The sequence below is a fragment of the Ranitomeya imitator genome, chromosome 2, assembly GCF_032444005.1.
Source record: "Ranitomeya imitator isolate aRanImi1 chromosome 2, aRanImi1.pri, whole genome shotgun sequence".
Taxonomy (NCBI): domain Eukaryota; kingdom Metazoa; phylum Chordata; class Amphibia; order Anura; family Dendrobatidae; genus Ranitomeya; species Ranitomeya imitator.
This window is the reverse complement of record NC_091283.1, coordinates 102,508,633-102,528,089: the sequence shown is the minus strand read 5'-3', so window position 1 is coordinate 102,528,089 and position 19,457 is coordinate 102,508,633. Positions and strand designations below refer to the sequence as shown.

The window sequence follows — 19,457 nt, the reverse complement described above, 5'->3', positions numbered from 1 at the left end:
TATTTTAAAATATATTTTTATTAGTCTCTTTAGGGGACTTGAACTAGGGATCGCTTGATCGTCACAGCCTGGGCATTGTAGGAGTAGTAACAAGACAGATACAGGGGCCGTCAATGGACCCCAGCTGCCATATCAAGTCCTATGCACTCTGAGATAGAGTTGTAGGGAGACCGAGGTGATGGACGTTGGTGGCTCTGCTTCACATGGCGATGGCACACTCCTGCCATACATGGACAGTAGGCTTTGCCAAGGGTTTAATATTGATTTTTAGCTTTTTACAGCATCTGTACTGTGTGTACTTGCGCTAACATTCATATTACCAGAGTATAAATGGTAACAGCTCTGGGCTATGAAGATGGTCTTGAAAGTACCGTAGCCAATATCAATGTTTCTCTTTGTCTCCCAGAAAGGTTAATGACTTAAGGTACCGTCACATTTAGCGATGCTGCAGCGATACCGACAACGATGTTGATTGCTGCAGCATCGCTGTTTGGTCGCTGGAGAGCTGTCACACAGACAGCTCTCCAGCGACCAACGATCCCGAGGTCCCCGGGTAATCAGGGTAAACATCGGGTTACTAAGCGCAGGGCCGCACTTAGTAACCCGATGTTTACCCTGGTTACCAGCGTAAAAGTAAAAAAAACAAACACTACATACTTACCTACCGCTGTCTGTCCCCGGCGCTGTGCTTCTCTGCACTCCTCCTGCACTGGCTGTGAGCACAGCGGCCGGAAAGCAGAGCGGTGACATCACCGCTCTGCTTTCCGGCTGACCGACACTCACAGCCAGTGCAGGAGGAGTGCAGAGAAGCTGAGCGCCGGGGACAGACAGCGGTAGGTAAGTATGTACTGTTTGTTTTTTTACTTTTACGCTGGTAACCAGGGTAAACGTCGGGTTGCTAAGCGCGGCCCTGCGCTTAGTAACCCGATGTTTACCCCGGTTGCCTATGAAGACATCGCTGAATCGGTGTCACACACGCCGATTCAGCGATGTCTGCAGGGAGATCCAGCGACTAAATAAAGTTCTGGACTTTCCTCAGCGACCAACGATCTCCCAGCAGGGGCCTGATCGTTGGTCGCTGTCACACATAACGATTTCCTTAACGATATCGTTGCTACATCACAAAAAGCAACGATATCGTTAACGATATCGTTATGTGTGAAGGTACCTTAACATGTTTGCCAATCTCTTATAGACCTGCTGTCTAGCTGTTGCAAATGAGGCTAAATGTTCCAGAGACTAGTCCTCTTGGTGTGATGATAATGTAATACAATATGTTGCATAATTGGTCGGATGCTACATCTTGAATGGTTTGCTATACCGGGAATCTGTCAGCAGGTCTTTGCTATGTAATCTGAGAGCAACATGATGTAGGGGAAAGGAGCATGATTATAGTAATGTGTCACTTGCTAGGCTGTGTTTTGCTGTTTCAACACAATCATTGTTTTATCAGCAGGAGATTATCACTACAGGGCAAGTTGCCTTGTGCATACTAGTCTACCCATACCCACACCAATGATTAGCAGCTTTCTGTCACGATACAATGTGCACAGAAATCTGCTAATCAATGTTGTGATTGATTCATAGCTGCTGCACCCAGTAGACTAATACATCACTGTAATCAGGGTCTCTGTCACTACACCATGCTGCTGTTAGATTACATAGCAAAAACCTGCTGACAGATTCCCTTTTAATGAACACTTCAAAAAAGAAGACATAAGGTGAAAAGTAGAATATAAAAATCAATACTTTATTGGTTAAAACCATTACTAACCACCAATGATTGGAGACAATAAAACAAACAAAATCAGCTGAGTGTCAAGAAACAATGGCAGGAGACGAGTTAGTGAGAGGTCCAAGTACATACTCTAATAATAGGAGGAATAAAATCCTCACATAATTAATACTGTAAACGACGGGATGCCCACTACCATGTAATTGGAAATCAGTGGTCGACACAGAGCATACCAAGCCTTGCAAAATGCGGGGTAATCACCAAACATAATATGTTTAAGCGACCAGCAAATGTAATCCAAACTGATTATGCTGCCACTGTGCATACCACTTACATAATAATGCTGTGTACATAACCTAGTCAATAAATAACCAATAGGCTTACCCACCGCAGTGTAGGGACCTTCCACGAACTCGCCTCCGCCCCAACGCGCGTTTCGGAAAAAACAACCTTCGTCAGGGGGCATTGAAATCAACTGTAGCCGCGTATATATAGGAATCACCCCGGAAGTACCAAGCAGCAGTGAACCGGAAGTAGCAGGCGCCATCATAGCAACCCAGAGACGCCGATCACAGCAGGAACTCCGGGCAGAGATCAGCGACCACGGGGGCCCCATGTGATCAGCCATCACCTGACCAAGACCTGAGGGTTACAGCGCCGAGGGAGATGACAGGTTGTGTTCCACTGAAAGGGACTTCCTGACACAGGCGGAGGATTTGAAGGGGAGGTTGTTGGCACGTGGCTACAGTAATCGTAGCATAAAAAGGGCATATAATAGAGCTAGACATTCTTCTAGACACTCTCTATTATATGATACCAAAAATAGTCATGATAAGGACATTGTCCGTTTCGTGACGAATTACCATTCTCAGTTTCCACGTATATGAAAGATCTTGGAAATATCATGGCACATGCTTCAAGCTGATCCTGTAGTGGCCACATTTATCCCTGAGAATGTGGGTATTGCGGTGAGACGCGCAAGAAATTTGAGAGACATCTTGGTGCATCGCCACTATACAGGTACACCAGTGACAACCTTTTTGGACTCTGGGACGGTTAAGTGGGGGTGTGGCCCGTGTGGCCGCTGTGTGGCTTGCCTCAACATTGAGCGCACTAAGGTCTTTTCTAATTCAGATGGGTCACGGGAATTCATAATTAGAAAGAATATTACATGTACCAGCAAGAATGTAATATACTATGCGGTATGCCCGTGTAACAAGATCTATATTGGTATGACCACGAGATTATTAAAAATACGGGTTAGAGAACACGTACGGGGCATCACTGCGGCGGCCGATGCCGAAGATATTTCTCTCCTAAAGACATTGCCCCGTCATTTTAGGAGATTTCATAATGGTGATGCCAGTCTCCTCAGAATTAGGGGCATTGATTTATTGGAGGTGGGGATTCGAGGAGGGGGCACTTTCCAACGTTTAGCCCAGATTGAGTCCAGGTGGAACTGGACACTAAATGCGGTCCACCCAGTAGGATTAAACGAGAACATCAGTTATGCCCCATTCCTCTAGTCATTGTTGCTCTGCTGTGCGTTCAAGCAATTTCTTGCGAGTGTCATGTTTACATATTTTTTGTAGATATTGTTTTTATATTGTTTTTTAACTGTTGTTATGTTTGTCTAGTCTCGTGTTTAGGTTATTGACCCCGTGGCTTTCATATTGTGGTGACCTACAGGCAGAAACTGGCTTCTTTCTACAATTTACAGATGAATAGAGTCTTGCTTTTGTACGTTGGAGGATAATCACACATATGGCCGATTATGGCTGAAGCTTCCAAGAACTATTATGTCATATGTATATTTTGTTGGGTTATTGTATTACTATTGTTTGTAATGGGGGTGTAGACTTTTGCAATATGTGCCATGTTTGATATTATTGCTATATAACTGTGCTTTTGGTTACTTACAATAGTTATTTGGGGTGTTATTATTATTATTATTATTATGAGGGGACTGTTTGTCTAACTATGTATTTTAGTACCGAATACCTGTGTGACCCCCTTTCCCTTCCTTACTATAGCAACTATTGTTATGTTTATTAATTGCCTTGCTGATACATTTTTGTACCTCCCCCGTTTATGTGATGGTCTATTTATACATGTGTATGTAGTGGTTTGCAACCGGCGCACTGTTTTCATCAGTGCGCGGCAATCTCACATCAGCGGTAGGGTTGAGCGAAACAGGTCGGCCAGATTCAGAAGTCGCCGACTTTTGGCAAAGTCGGGTTTCATGAAACCCGACCCGACCCCTGTGTGGCGTCGGCCATGAGGTCGGTGATCTTCTGATCTGGAATCGGAATTCCGATACCGAGTTCCGATATGTTTAAAATATCGGGAATCTGTATCGGAATTCATATTTAAGTGTAAAATAAAGAATAAAATAAAAAAAAATATTGATATACTCACACTCGGACGTGCCCTGGTTCTCACTGGCAGCCTTCCTTCCTAAGAATGAGCGCCTGAAGGGCCTTCGATGACGTCGCGGCTTGTGATTGGTCGCGTGAGCGGTTACATGGGCGTCACGCGACCAATCACAAGCCGCGACATCATCTAAGGTCCTTCAGGCGCTAATTCTTAGGAAGGAAGCGTCTGAGGGCGCGTCCGAGGGTGAGTATATTCCTAATAGGTATATTCTCACCCTCGGATGCGCCCTGGTTCTAACCCGCAGCCTTCCTTCCTAAGAATCAGCGCCTGAAGGACCTTAGATGACGTCGCGGCTTGTGATTGGTCGCGTGACGCCCATGTGACCGCTCACGCGACCAATCACAAGCCGCGATGTCATCGAAGGTCCTTCAGGCTCTCATTCTTAGGAAGGAAGGCTGCCGGTGAGAACCAGGGCACGTCCGAGGGTAAGTATATCAATATTTTTTTTTATTTTATTCTTTATTTTACACTTAAATATGGATCCCAGGGCCTGAAGGAGTTTCCTCTCCTTCAGACCCTGGGAACCATTCGAAACCCAATGCACTGCATTGGGTTTCGTGTTCCGGCCGACCCCGACCCCGACTTTTCTATAGGATCGGACGATTTCACTCGACCCGACTTTTGAAAAAGTCGGGTTTCGTGAAACCCGACCCGATCCTATAAAAAGAAAAGTCGCTCAACCCTAATCAGCGGTGCTATTTACCTAATGTTTACGAGCGCTGTCATCTCCCTCGGTGCTGTAACCCTCAGGTCTTGGTCAGGTGATGGCTGATCACGTGGGGCCCCCGTGGTCGCTGATCTCTGCCCGGAGTTCCTGCTGTGATCGGCGTCTCTGGGTTGCTATGACGGCGCCTGCTACTTCCGGTTCACTGCCGCTTGGTACTTCCGGGGTGATTCCTATATATACGCGGCTGCAGTTGATTTCAATGTTCCCTGATGAAGGTTGTTTTGCCAAAACGCGCGTTGGGGAGGAGGCGAGTTCATGGAAGGTCCCTACACTGCGGTGGCTAAGCCTATTGGTTATTTATTGACTAGGTTATGTACACAGCATTATTATGTAAGTGGTATGCACAGTGGCAGCATAATCAGTTTGGATTACATTTGCTGGTCGCTTAAACATATTATGTTTGGTTATTACCCCGCATTTTGCAAGGCTTGGTATCCTCTGTGTTGACCACTGATTTCCAATTACATGGTAGTGGGCATCCCGTCGTTTGCAGTATTAATTATGTGAGGATTTTATTCCTCCTATTATTAGAGTATGTACTTGGACCTCTCACTAACTCATCTCCTGCCATTGTTTCTTGACACTCAGCTGTTTTTGTTCGTTTCATTGTCTCCAATCATTGGTGGTTAGTAATTATTTTAACCAATAAAGTATTGATTTTTATATTCTACTTTTCACCTTATGTCTTCTTTTTTGAAGTGTTCATGATATTTGATGATAGGGTGTTGTACAGTCCTATCTGTGGGTACTAAATATTTAATTATTAGCTATGTACCATGCTCAGTAACACTATAAGTGGATATAGATTCCCTTTTAAGTATGTGCATTGTGAAAAAGCAAGCTAGAAATTAAAAACATTCCATTTGCATGAAGACCTTGGGCCTTGTGCAGTTAGTGTATAGCACTTCTTTCCACTTTCAGAAGGCAAATGAAATGTGTAGGTAGTAGCGGTCCCACAGAACATTCCTAGTCTTCACCCGGGAGACTGAGAACTGTTTGTGATTAAGTTCTGGACTCTCATTTATTATGTAGTATTGAATGGAAAATCCCTCATTCACCTTAAATAATGTGCTCTTGTGGATTTATCATTCTAAATTCAATTGCATGTTAAGAAGGAGCTATTAGAGTGTCAGTACTGCTTTATAAATACCGAGCTGGGATTCAGTGAGTCACCTACCATTTATCTCGTGGAGAGAAGGGCTCAATAATAGAGTAACTACCTTTAAAGAAGGGCTATAACCTTCTTGGCTTTTGCTGATGGGCATTGGGTCACAGCATAACACAGTATTCTACTTCGGCCTTGCTTTGACCTGTAGTGCTTCTAATGCCTGTTCTATGCCTGATTTCCTGTGTCCTGTCTGCCTGTGGCCTCCAGTGCTTCTAATTCCTTCTCTATTCCTGCTTCCATATGTCCTTTCTGCTTGTGGCCTCCAGTGCTTTTAATGCCTGTTTTATGCCTGCTTTTGTGTCCTGTCTGCCTGTGGCATCCAGGGCTTCACGTCCATCCTCCATATGTACCTTTCCGGTGTCCTGTCTGCCTGTGGCCTCCAGTGCTTCTAATGCCTGCTCTATGTCTGCTTCCATGTGTCCTGTCTGCTCGTGGCCTCTAGTGCTTCTAGTGCCTGCTCTATGCCTGCTTCACTGTGTCATGTCTGCCTGTGGCCGCCAGTGCTTCTAGTATCTGCTCTATGACTGCTTTCCTGTATCCTGTCTGCCTGTGGCCTCCAGTGCTTCTAATGCCTGTTCTATGCCTGCTTTTGTGTCCTGCCTGCCTGTGGCATCCAGGGCTTCAAGTCCATCCTCCATATGTACCTTTCCGGTGTCATGTCTGCCTGTGGCCTCCAGTATTTCTAATACCTGCTCTATGCCTGCTTTCCTGTGTCCTGTCTGCCTGTGGCCTCCAGTACTTCTATTGCCTACTTTCCCTTGTCCTGTTTGCCTGTGGCCTACAGGGCATCAAATCCTTGTTCCATACCTGCTTTCCTGTGTCCTGTCTGCCTGCGACCTCTAGTGCTTCAAGTCTTCACTTAATATGTGCCTTTCTATTACTGCAACAATGCCTGAGATCTTTGTGCCCACTTGGATCTGGGCTTAGACCATGGGTGCAGAACCTGTGGGTTGAGAGTGACGTTCTGTGTAGCTCATTGATGTCCTTGTCTGGCTGCCCACATGTATTTTTCATATAAGAGGGAGGAGTGGCATATAATATGGGTAAGAAGAACTAGTAATACATCTACGGAAAATCCATATATTAATGGCTCCTCTGTTGCACTCAAGAAAGGAGACCTTAAGTTGAAACAGGAAAACAATTACAAGTGTGGTGAAATTGCAAAAAAGTACAATCCCACACTTGTTTTTTGTTTGGCTTTTTTACTAGGTTCACTAAATGCTAAAACTGATTCTCCAGGTCATTACGAGTTCATAGACACCAAACATGTCTAGGTTATTTTTTATCTAAATGGTGAAAAAAAATTGAAAGTGTTTAAAAAAAAAAAAAAAAAAAAAAAAAAGAACATTGTGCCATGCCATTTTCAGATACCCGTAGCGTCCCCATTTTTCATGATCTCGGGTTGGGTGAGCGCTTATTTTTTGCTTGCCGAGTTGACATTTTTAATGATATCATGTTGGTGCAGATACAATTTTTTGATCACCCATTATTGCATTTTAATGCAATGCCGTGAAGACAAAAAAAAAAATTGTCATTTTTACTTTTTTCTCACTATGCCGATTAGCGATCAGGTAAAACCTTTTTTTATTGTTAGATCGGGTGATTCTGAACGCGACGATACCAAATATGTGTATATTTGATTTTATTGTATTGTTTTATTTTGAATGGGGCGAAAGGGGGGTGATTTGAACTCTTATATTTTTTTTATTTTCTTAATATTTTTGAAAACTTTTTTTTTTTTTTTACTTTTTGCATGCTTCAATAGTCTCCATGGGAAACTAGAAGCTGCAGTAATCTGATCGCTTCTACTACACACAGGCGATGGTCAGATCACCTGTGTGTGGGAGAAATGCTCACTTGCTATGACAACCACAGAGGTCTGCTACAGATCTTTGGTTGTCATGCCGACCCATCAGTGACCAGCGATCATGTGACCATGTCACAGATTGCTCTTCTGGTAAGAGCAAGTTAAATGCCGCTGTCAGAGATTGACAACAGCATTTAAGTAGTTAACAGCTGTGGGTGGATCGCGATTCCACCTGAAGCTGTTGCGGGCACATATCAGCTGTATAGATCAGCTATCATGTTCCTGGAAAGGTGCGGGCTCAGAGCTTGAGACCGTAGCAGACAGGGGGAGTCTGGGATGGGCGTACTGTTACGCCCAATGTCGGAATGGGGTTAAATTGAATATCCAGGTAAATCTGCATATTTGAATTTTGCCTGATCCTCTTGTTTCTAGCTTTAATGCTAAAACTAACCAGTGAACTTTGACAAGTGCCTTAGTGTCATAGTTCTTAGCAAATAGGGGGTGACTACCAGACTTTCCAAAACATTTAAGATTAATCCATAAATTGGTTATGGGTAAATAACAGTGCCATTGCAAAATCACACAATGATGATATAGGTTGACTGCAAAAAGAGTTTACATTAAGTGGTGGCAAAATAAGTCATCTATTCTTACCAGGCTTTAGTTTGCTTAGCATGGTTCTGACTTCGGTAGAATCATTTTGTCACAAGATTAAATATGAATTAATTGCACTTATTGTGTAGACAAACTAAAGATGGAAGTTGTCAGTGTAAAAACAAATGTTATTCTCTCACCCCAGGACGATTAATTTTCAAGGAGAGTGGATTGCTAGGAACACCTTGTAAGCTATTGTACCTTGTTGACTTTGAACACAGCATAAAGTTACATTACCAATTTATAAGTGTACCCTCAGATGTCAGGTTACACTTTAAGCTAATTTGGAACTAGATATAGATTGCCAAGCCACTGTAAAAAGAGCCATCAATACTGTGTAACCTTATTAAATGGTGCTAAAGTATATTGCTTATTTAAATAGAGATCCAGCTAATAGCATTAAAAATGTATGTGTCTGTGTTACTTGGCTTTATGTAGTAATAGTAATACTGGGCATTAATGTGTTTGCACCACACATTGTCCTTTGTGGATAAAATTTAAATTTTTGCAATGTTAACACCTTCCTGACATGGGCTGTATATGTACTGCGCTGTGGAAGCTATGTTCCCACAAACCACTGTATATATACGGTACTTCTTCATGATCACGCGGGCTCATGCTGATCAAATGTGGGTGTCAGCTCTATATGACTGCTGACACCCTACAGTAATGTCCAAGATAGTGACAGCGACATTGATGGGTATCGCAGAGGGAGGGAGCCCTCTCTCTGTTCCCATCGGCCAACGCGATTGCGATCACTTTGTGCCGATGGTCTCCATGATGACCCAAGGCCGAAAGATAGCCACTGGGTCACCTAGGAAGGGGTGGCTTGTAAGCTCCTGCTCAGAGTAGGAGCTGACATACCTTCTCACTGCCTGTGATGCACAGTTATAATGTCTTTCAATGCAACAGAGTACATTGCAGAGTGTTAGGTCAGCGATCAGGACAGGAAAAGTTGATGACTCATCCTGGGACAATGTAAAAATAAAAAAAAATGGTAAAAATATTAAAAAATAAAGAACAAAAAAAATGAAAAAATATGAATCCAATAAATACATTTATGTAAAAGCAAAAATAAACAAAAAAAAAGTACCCATATTTGGAATTGACATGTCCGGAATGACCTGACCTATAAAACTTTTCCACAAGTTAACCCCTTCAGTGAACACCATAAAATAAACAAAAAAAAAAAAAACTAAAGAAAGCAAATAAAAAAACTGTGCTTCATCATACCACCGAACAAAAAGTGGAATATGATGTATTCAAAAAGACAAATGTAAATAAAAATGGTATAGCTGTCATCTTGTCCCAAATAAAACAAACAGCCATACATATAAATGTGGTATTGCTGTAATAGTAGTGACCATAAGAATAAAGCTGCCCTATCAATTATACCACAAACGAGATGGCATAAAAAAACAAAATAATTCCTGAATTGCTGTGTTTTGTTTATTCTGCCTCTCAAAAATCGGAATAGAAAGCGATCAAAAAATCTCATGTGCCCGAAAATGGTACCAATATGACCAACTTGTATTATGACTCTGTCGGAAGAATATGGAAAAACTATAGCTATCTAAACTTGGTGATGCAAAAACATTTTAGTGTGTGACAGCAGCCAAACATAAAAAACATAAATCTGCTGTTGCTGTAATCGCACCTGCCCAAAGAATAAAGTCGTCTAATCACTTATAAAACCAATAAAACCAATTCTTTACCTGCTGTTGATTTTTTTTTACTTCTGCCTCCCAAAGATCTCAGTATGGCTTGGCTCACATTTATCCTGCGCTTTACATTGAGCGCTTACATCGGGGTTTCTGTGTTAATCTCTAAAAAAAAACAAAAACAAAAAAACGGGATTCAGACGGAACTACCAGTGGAAGATTCCCTATCATGAGGCAGATACAGGCACTGTGGACGCTGTCTGACCTGTCTGGTGGTGTTCATATTTTAAGGCGTGCATGAAAGCGCGATCCGCCACAGTTTTGTGCACTGAAAAGAGGGACACGACTGAGCAGAGGTCAGACGGAGCCCAGAGTAACTCTGTTACCTCTGGGGTTTCATCTGAACCAGGTAACTCGGAGATTTAGATGGAGACCCCTATACAAGTGCTCAGCGTATGGGGCCTGATAAATGAGATGACAAACTTTATATAAAATGTTCCCAATAAAAGCTTCGATGCACAAAAAAAGCAAGTCTCCACTCAGGTCCATCATCTGCTAATGGAAATATAGGGGACTTTCACGTTACTGGTAGTACAAAGGCTCTGGAAACGTTACATGGCTCCTTGCCCCCCCAAAAGGAAATTCAACAAATTCTGTGCTCCCAAATCCAAGTGCCCTCTCCCTTCTGAGCCCCACAGTATGCTTAAACCACATTTAGCCTTCACATGTTTGACATTTCTGTAGCATTGGCAGCCCCCTAATTTACAGGTGCATGTCTTCAGGAGCATGAGCTGGGCACTACAATGTACTGGTTACTACAACTTGCTGGACCCTACAGTACAGACCAAATGTTTGGACACACCTTCTCATTTAAAGATTTTTCTGTATTTTCATGACTATGAACATTGTACATTCACACTGAAGGCATCAAAACTATGAATGAACACATGTGGAATTATATACTTAACAAAAAAGTGTGAAACAACTGAAAGTGTGTCTTATGTTCTAGGATTTTTCAAAGTAGCCACCTTTTGCTTTGATGACTGATTTGCACACTCTTTGCATTCTCTTGATGACCTTCAAGAAGTAGTCACCGGGAATGGTCTTAAAAACAATGTTGAAGGAATTCCCAGAGATGCTTAGCACTTGTTGGCCCTTTTGCCTTCATTCTGCGGTCCAGCTCACCCCAAACCATCTCGATTGGGTTCAGGTCTGGTGACTGTGGAGCCCAGATCATCTGGCGTAGCACCCCATCACTCTCCTTCTTGGTCAAATAGCCCCTACACAGCCTAGAGGTGTGTTTGGGGTCATTGTCCTGTTGAAAAATAAATGGTTGTCCAACTAAACGCAAACGGGATGGAATAGCATGACGCTGCAAGATGCTGTGATAGCCATGCTGGTTCAGTATGCCTCCAATTTTGAATAAATCCCCAACAGTGTCACCAGCAAAGCACCCCCACACCATCCCACCTCCTCCTCCATGCTTCACGGTGGGAACCAGGCATGTAGAGTCCATCCGTTCACCTTTTCTATGTCGCACAAAGACACCGTGCTTGGAACCAAAGATCTCAAATTTGGACTCATCAGACCAAAGCACAAATTTCCACTGGTCTAATGTCCATTCTTTGTGTTCTTTAGCCCAAACAAGTCTCTTCTGCTTGTTGCCTGTCCTTAGCAGTGGTTTCCTAGCAGCTATTTTACCATGAAGGCCTGCTGCACAAAGTCTCCTCTTAACTCTTGTTGTAGAGATGTGTCTGCTGCTAGAACTCTGTGTGGCATTGACCTGGTCTCTAATCTGAGCTGCTGCTAACCTGCGATTTCTGAGGCTGGTGACTCGGATACACTTATGCTCGGAAGCAGAGGTGACTCTTGGTCTTCCTTTCCTGGGGCGGTCCTCATGTGAGCCAGTGTCTTTGTAGCGCTTGATGGTTTTTGCCACTGCACTTGGGGACACTTTCAAAGTTTGCCCAATTTTTCAGACTGACTGACCTTCATTTCTTACAGTAATGATAGCCACTCATTTTTCTTTACTTAGCCGCTTTTTTCTTGCCATAATACAAATTCTAACAGTCTAATCAGTAAGACTATCAGCTGTGTATCCACCAGACTTCTGCACAACACAACTGATGGTCCCAACCCCATTTATAAGGCAAGAAATCCCACTTATTAAACCTGAAAGGGCATACCTGTGAAGTGAAAACTATTCCCGGTGACTACCTCTTGAAGTTCATCAAGAGAATGTCAAGAGTGTGCAAAGCAGTCATCAAAGCAAAAGGTGGCTACTTTAAAAAATCCTAGAACATAAGACACACTTTCAGTTGTTTCACACTTTTTTGTTAAGTATATAATTCCACGTGTTCATTCATAGTCTTGATGCATTCAGTGTGAATGTACAATTTTCATAGTCATGAAAATACTGAAAAATCTTTAAATGAGAAGGTGTGTCCAAACTTTTGGTCTGTACTGTACATTGGAAGCTTGCAATTTTCACTCGGCAACATCCACTGCTGCTTGTTTCTGGAAAAAAAATTATTGGAAGACACCGCACACTCTAGTGGTTATGTATGCAAGTAATGTGGTTTTATTAACAAAACATCTCATGGGATCAAATAACAAATGTATAGCAAGCGACCAAAATAGTATTTCCCAATAATTAAAATGTAAAATCTGGGGCTAATATGGAATTTTGGTGGTAAAAATGTTTTTCTTCACTGTACAATGGTATAAAAGTTTGTGACATACCTACGGAGTCAATATGATCATTGCACGCCTAGACGAATTCATTGAGTGGTGTAGAATGTAAAATGGGGTCACTTATGGAAGGTTCTGCTGTTCTGGAACCTCAGGGCCTCTACCATTGTGACACAGCACCCTCAAACCAGTCCAGCAATATTTGAGCTCCAATAGAGCACTTTCTCCCTTCTGAGCTTTGCACTGTGCCTCAAAAGTTAGTTTTCGACCACATATGGGATATTGATGTATTCTGAAGAAATTGCACAGCAAATTTTGGGGTCCATTTCTCCTGTTATTCTTGTGAACATGAAAAAACATTGTGGAATTTTTTTTTTATCACACATCAACGTTGCAATTTCTGTGAAGAACCTGTGGGTTCAAGGTGCTCACCACACAGCTAGATGAATTCCTTGATTTCTTGAGGGGTCTAATTTCCAAAATAGGGTCACTTAGGAGGTTTTCTCTGTTTTGGCACATCACACAACATGGTGTTTTCTCTCAATTCCAGTCAATCTTGCGTTCAAAAAGTAAAACTGTGCTCCTTCCCTTCCAAGCTGACCCTGCAGAATATTCCATCAAAATATGGATTTCAAATGTCACTCCATCCTTTCTGAGCTCTGATGTGCGCCTAAACAGTAGTTTTCTCTCGTATATGTGATATTTGTGTACTCAGGAGAAATTGCAGCAACTAAAAGAAGAAGAAAAAAAGAGGGGATAGAGGGCACCATCAAGAAAAGTTGTCAAATGGGATCAACCTGAAGCATGTGAGCAAGCGCTGTACAAATCAAAGGGAAAAAAACTGTGATGCCGCGATCACTAACTGGTTGGGGAATAGTTGCTTGGCAGCGATATAACACACACAGGAAGAATGTATTTCCTTTAAAAGTTCAATTGGGTTAATGCTCCTTAAACCACAGCGGCACAAACACAAAATAACAGCCTTCAGATCAGGCAAAACAAAGAAGAGTGTTCATAACATGGCACTGCTCCATCAAGACTGTAACCATACTCGATAGCGTCCAATATTCAGGCTCGCTCTGGAGCCAAATACACACAGTCTAGATTACCTGCTTGACAGCGTTGCAGGTTTTCACCGGTTGGCATCACATGGGTCCTGACCTCCGGAGAAGCTGCCTTACGGGGATCACCGACTTGCCTGGCTGGCACACTTCAGTCAGTTCCAGACCCACCGAAGGATGGTAGCTTCCCTCAACCCAGATAGCCATCACGGTCTCTGCAGGCACATGTCTCCACCATGTGCTTCCCATGAATCCTGTCCACACACAGGACCTTCCAAGCAGAGAGAGACCATGTGACCACACCATGGTCACATTATATACTTGTAACCACTCCCATAGGTGGGAGGTGTGTGTGGTTAGTCAGACCCGCCCAGCTCTCCGACTAACCTGTAAGCTTCCCTTTAAAGCTACACAACAATACTTGTGGGACTACAGATCCCAGAACAACATTATTGGCTTACAGCGCAGAGGATCTCTTCTGCGACACATAGCAGCCATTTACAATAATGCTGGATGTTGTCTCACCATCATAGTTATGCCTGCGCCTGCCATGCATTCCTGTGGCCCCCATACGCCTCCGTGTGTACTCTGAGGAGAGCATGCAGCGCCCCCCAGCTGTAACGGGTCACTGCATCAGAAAACATTCTAACACTCAGGGACCACCAATGATCAATATTTTATTAGAGTATTCAAAAAAGCCAAAAAAAGTTAAAACATTTAAAAATCGTAGAATGCCCACCATGAGGTGGGATCCTGCCTTTCAGACCTAAATACACCAATACATATAGACAAGTAAAAACGATCAAATACCAATAAGATGTACCAAATGTAAGACAATGGCCAGTATTACCAGAACAATCCCTATTTTGACACCAAGTATAGGATCAATGTATCCTCCAATTGTGTATGGAGCTTAAGAAAGAACCTTTGTACCTAACTCCCAGCGTTGATGTGACCGTACAACAGCTGTTCTATATACTATTCCTGCTCATAAACATGGTTACCAAAAAAATATCAAATATATGTCAATATATATTAATGAAATCTATTTAGATAAAATGGCAGGGAGATGAAAATCCCTAAAGGAGGTATCAAAGACAGGAAGATGCACATCTAATATGCAGCTATTTGTACAGAGATGTGTAAATAAGCTTAAAGGGAACCTGTCACCCCCCTCAGGCGTTTGTAACTAAAAGAGCCACCTTGTGCAGCACTATTGCTGCATTTTGACAAGTTGGCTCTTTTAGTTATGCTCCCTGCACACGCTGAAATAAACGCTTATAAAATGTGCCCCCTCATACCGTGAAATGGTCCCGGGGCGGGTCTTACCCCCCTAATCAGATGCAGCACAGTCGTCACTTCGGGCCTGTGTGCGCCGAGCGTCGCCGCCTCTTGCTTCATTAGCGTCCCTGGTGTCTGCTAGCATTAGTGCTGCACAAGGTTGCTCTTTTAGTTACAAACACCTGAGGGGTGACAGGTACACTTTAAGTCAAATAACAAAACCCTGCTGTACTCTGTCTGATGGTGAGATGTTGCAGTAACATATATAGGTAGCTTAAACAGTGATGAGCATGTCGTACGCACACAGTTCAATGCACAGATACAGGCTGGTACTAAACACCAGGGAGGTTCTGAATATCCTTTAAGCACAGGAGGTAGAATAAATTACGGCCACTGAGCATGCTGCAAAAGAGGTCCACAACAATACCTATAGAACACGAACAGAGTATGTGCTAGGAGGTCCAGAGGGCGTGTGAGCCCTATGCGTGTCGCCACTCTAGATGGAGCAGAGCAGGAACAGGATCCAACTGGTCAAAAACCTGGCCATGGTAACGCTATAAAAGCAATACCTAGCTCAAAAAAGAGGGCTACTTGCCTGTTTTTACAAAGTTCAAGAAACTACAGCAAAACCAAAGAAATAAGCCTGAGCATAATTTAGTACACATGTAATGTATAACCACATGTTCACACTGGCTACTTAACAGAAAAAGCCTAAGATAGAAACAAAATGAGTATATACCCTATAGTAAGTAAGTAAACAGTAATAGTATATATATAAAAAAAACTTAGTAAACAGGTATTTTTTCAAACTGAGGTATGGCTCCTGCATTTTTTAGCAAGGTATTTCATTTATATAGCTTCCCATGGCCAGATGTCTGACCAGTAATAATAATAATAATAATAATAATAATTTTTATTTATATAGCGCCAACATATTCCGCAGCGCTTTACAAATTATAGAGGGGACTTGTACAGACAATAGACATTACAGCATAACAGGACCCCAGTCCTGCTCTGCACCCATCTACATTGAGATCGTCTGACACTAGTTAAGATTTTAATACTTGACTGTCATGGTTCCACCCCAGTGTGTCTGGGATGCAGTTACTGCCATCCAATCTGGTATAGGGGTGTGCTGAAGCTGTCAGTACTTTGACAGCTAGGCCATCCAGTCTCGTACAAGGGGCATGCTGAGCGGTCAGTGTGTTGATTGACAGCTCGACTATCCAATCTGAGACTGAGGCGTCGGCTGTCTCCAAGTTTTCATTATTCCAGGTAATTGCCATGCTACTTAACAAAGTTGTGTCTGCCAGATGTACATTCAGCTTGTGCGGTTTGTACTTCTGTGCCTTGAGTTCTGTATGCTTGAACTGTTGCCTGATCTTGGAATTCGTTCTGACCTTCCACCTCTTTAACCCCTTCATCTCTGATCCGTTATCCTCCCGGTTCTCTGACCTTGGAATGTTACCTGACTACGCTTTTGTCTCTTCCTTCTCTTTATGATGTACCCTCCTGGCTGATGACCATTCTGACTCACGGCTTGGCCATGAGTAGTGACTAGCGTCACATAGTGCTTAGGAACGTCCCAATTGGTGTACACCTTGTTATTGTGGGATGGCTTTTATGCATTTTTGATCAAAAACGAAGTTTATATGTACTATTCTCATTTTGTTTCTATTTTTTTAGAATTTGTCTGTTAAATGGCTATAGTGTGAACATGCTCTTATATGTTGCATGTATACTAACTTGCGCTCTGGCTCTTTTCCATTGGTTTCCCTGTAGACACTGTAGCTAAGCTGTAGTCACATATCACAGCTGTATCATTTTGAGGGTAGCTTGAAAACGGGTTTAGGACAGACACTGATGTTAATAAATTGTAAGTCAGCATAGGTATTGACTTACATATTATTTGTGATTTTTGCAGCCAACACCGCGGAGACACCATCACTCATTTCTCAACGCAGTGATCCAGAACACTGCCCCCATCCCTTATGGGAAATATGCAAATGCATGTAAAGTAAGCTGCGGAGACACCATCACGTGTTTCTCAACGCAAGCAAGCGTTGTGTGTGGATGGATACCATGCTTGGCATAGGTGGTTTTCCTTTATTGGATGTTTTCCTTTATTGGATGCTGCCCTTCCCGTGGTTGTTCCTTCCTGGGGAAATGCCTGGCTATTCATTGCTTGCGTTGAGAAACACGTGATGGTGTCTCCGCAGCTTACTTTACATGCATTTGCATATTTCCCATAAGGGAAGGGTGCAGTGTTCTGGAATCACTGCGTTGAGAAACACGTGATGGTGTCTCCGCGGTGTTGGATGTTTTGGTCTCCCTGAGGTCATTCATCTGTACCTTCACAGCCTTTTACTAGGCACTGCTCCTAATAGCCAGTTTCCTACTCCACACTGATGAGGGGCAAAAACCCCGAAACAGCTGTCTATGGATGGATACCATGCTTGGCATAGGTGGTTTTCCTTTATTGGATGTTTTCCTTTATTGGATGCTGCCCTTCCCGTGGTTGTTCCTTCCTGGGGAAAGGCCTGGCTATTCATTGCTTGCGTTGAGAAACACGTGATGGTGTCTCCGCAGCTTACTTTACATTAAGTTTACTATTAAAGGCGTTATCCAGAATGATTTAATCTCTTTTACGATGGGTCTAAGATCTAACAGGCAGGTGATTACTAATTACCTTCCTCTTGTGCCCACTGCCGATCTCTACTGGCACAGAGTGGTTAGACACTACTCCTGCCAGCGATTCAGTGGTTTTCATTGACATCACATTGACAGAGCAGCGGCTTCTCTTCTGTTTTACTTTGACTGGGCGTGACTGCTGGCATGCTGATTGACAGCCGGCTCCCCACAGCCCATCTGCAGGGAATTTGCTGTCAATCAACATGACGTTCTCAGTCACACACCATTGACAGGGCAACTCAGAAGAAGAATTGCTCTGTTGACGTGAAGCAACAGGAGCGGATGGTGACCGCACTAAGCCGACGCTGGCAATTTCCTGCCTGTTAGTTTTTAGACCCAAGGTAAAAAAATAAATAAATAAAATAGTCCTGTACAACGTGATTTTAAATTATTATTGCCTTCCAATAACCATTTTTTAAAGATTTAAATAAAGTCAGAGTTGAAGTATTTTTTGACATTTTAATTTAAACTCCATTTAGCTCCTGAGAAACATTTTAAATGTCATTCTTTCCTCGTTCAGGGCTGATAATTACCCAGAAATGTTTTTGTGATTTGCGGCATTGTACGGCTGCTAAATTCCTGCTTAAAGGAAATGTAATGGAGAACAGGACGTGTGTTTGGCCTCTTTGGTGCACATCTCAGCAAAATGTATTACCTGCTCCCTCAACTGATACCTCAGAATCAATTTAGTGACTTTCAGATGGCTTTACATCTTATAGTTGAGGCCTAGTAAATTTTCTGTCACCAGTCATTTCATCATATGTTGTCCAAGAGCCACAGTGTACTGCCAGCTCACATAAAGCAGTTATAAAGCTGTCTGTGCTCTCTCTTTTCCTTCTGAATGGTCTTATTAACCTTGGCCATCAGAATATTGCATTGTGTCTTATCACAAAGCTGCTATCACGTCCTTCATTTGCCTTTGTGTAAGATGCTAGACTGCATTATACGCTGAATACATTGAGTTCCATTGCCTTTTTTCTTCTTGTCATCCTTTAACTTAAGCCCTAGGTTAAATAGGACATTTAATCAAAGTTTTTGATAGCGCAGTTTGAAAAATGGCAATAAAGTAATACCGTGTTTTGTATCTAAACAGACAGTCGTATGCCCTTGTAGACATTGCACTAGGTTACAAGGCACGTTAAAGCAATATTCAGCTATATTTTAGTAACATAAATAAATGAATGTATTTTCCTTTATCTTGTATAAAGTACCGAAAAATAGCAGAACTGATACACGGCATTAGGAAATTCTTTATTCTATAGGTTTAATGAATATAGTATTACACCTAAGATATCGATTGCTGCCAGGATGAAGCACTCTTGTGTTCTGTACATAGCTTGCTCCAGGTTTATGCGAATTCTTGAGTAAAAGAAAAGCCTGATTTAAATAGGTATTTTTCTGATGACATATTCACTTTAACTATAGGTAAATTCGGCGACTCGCATGTCGCTTCTCCTGCTCTTGTCCTCTTTCATTCACGATTCTGCCCATATTGCTATGGTTAGAACTTTTCCCTTTACCTTCTCATCTCCCCCTACCCTTACA

At 42.6% G+C, this 19,457-nt stretch overlaps 1 protein-coding gene across 1 annotated transcript in view; it reads left to right on the top strand.

Annotated features, from left to right (window-relative positions):
* The window catches only part of IL1RAPL2 (interleukin 1 receptor accessory protein like 2), a 1,239,912-nt gene that overhangs the window by 129,788 nt on the left and 1,090,667 nt on the right, over positions 1-19,457 (top strand). The gene's annotated exons all lie outside the window — the stretch shown is intronic.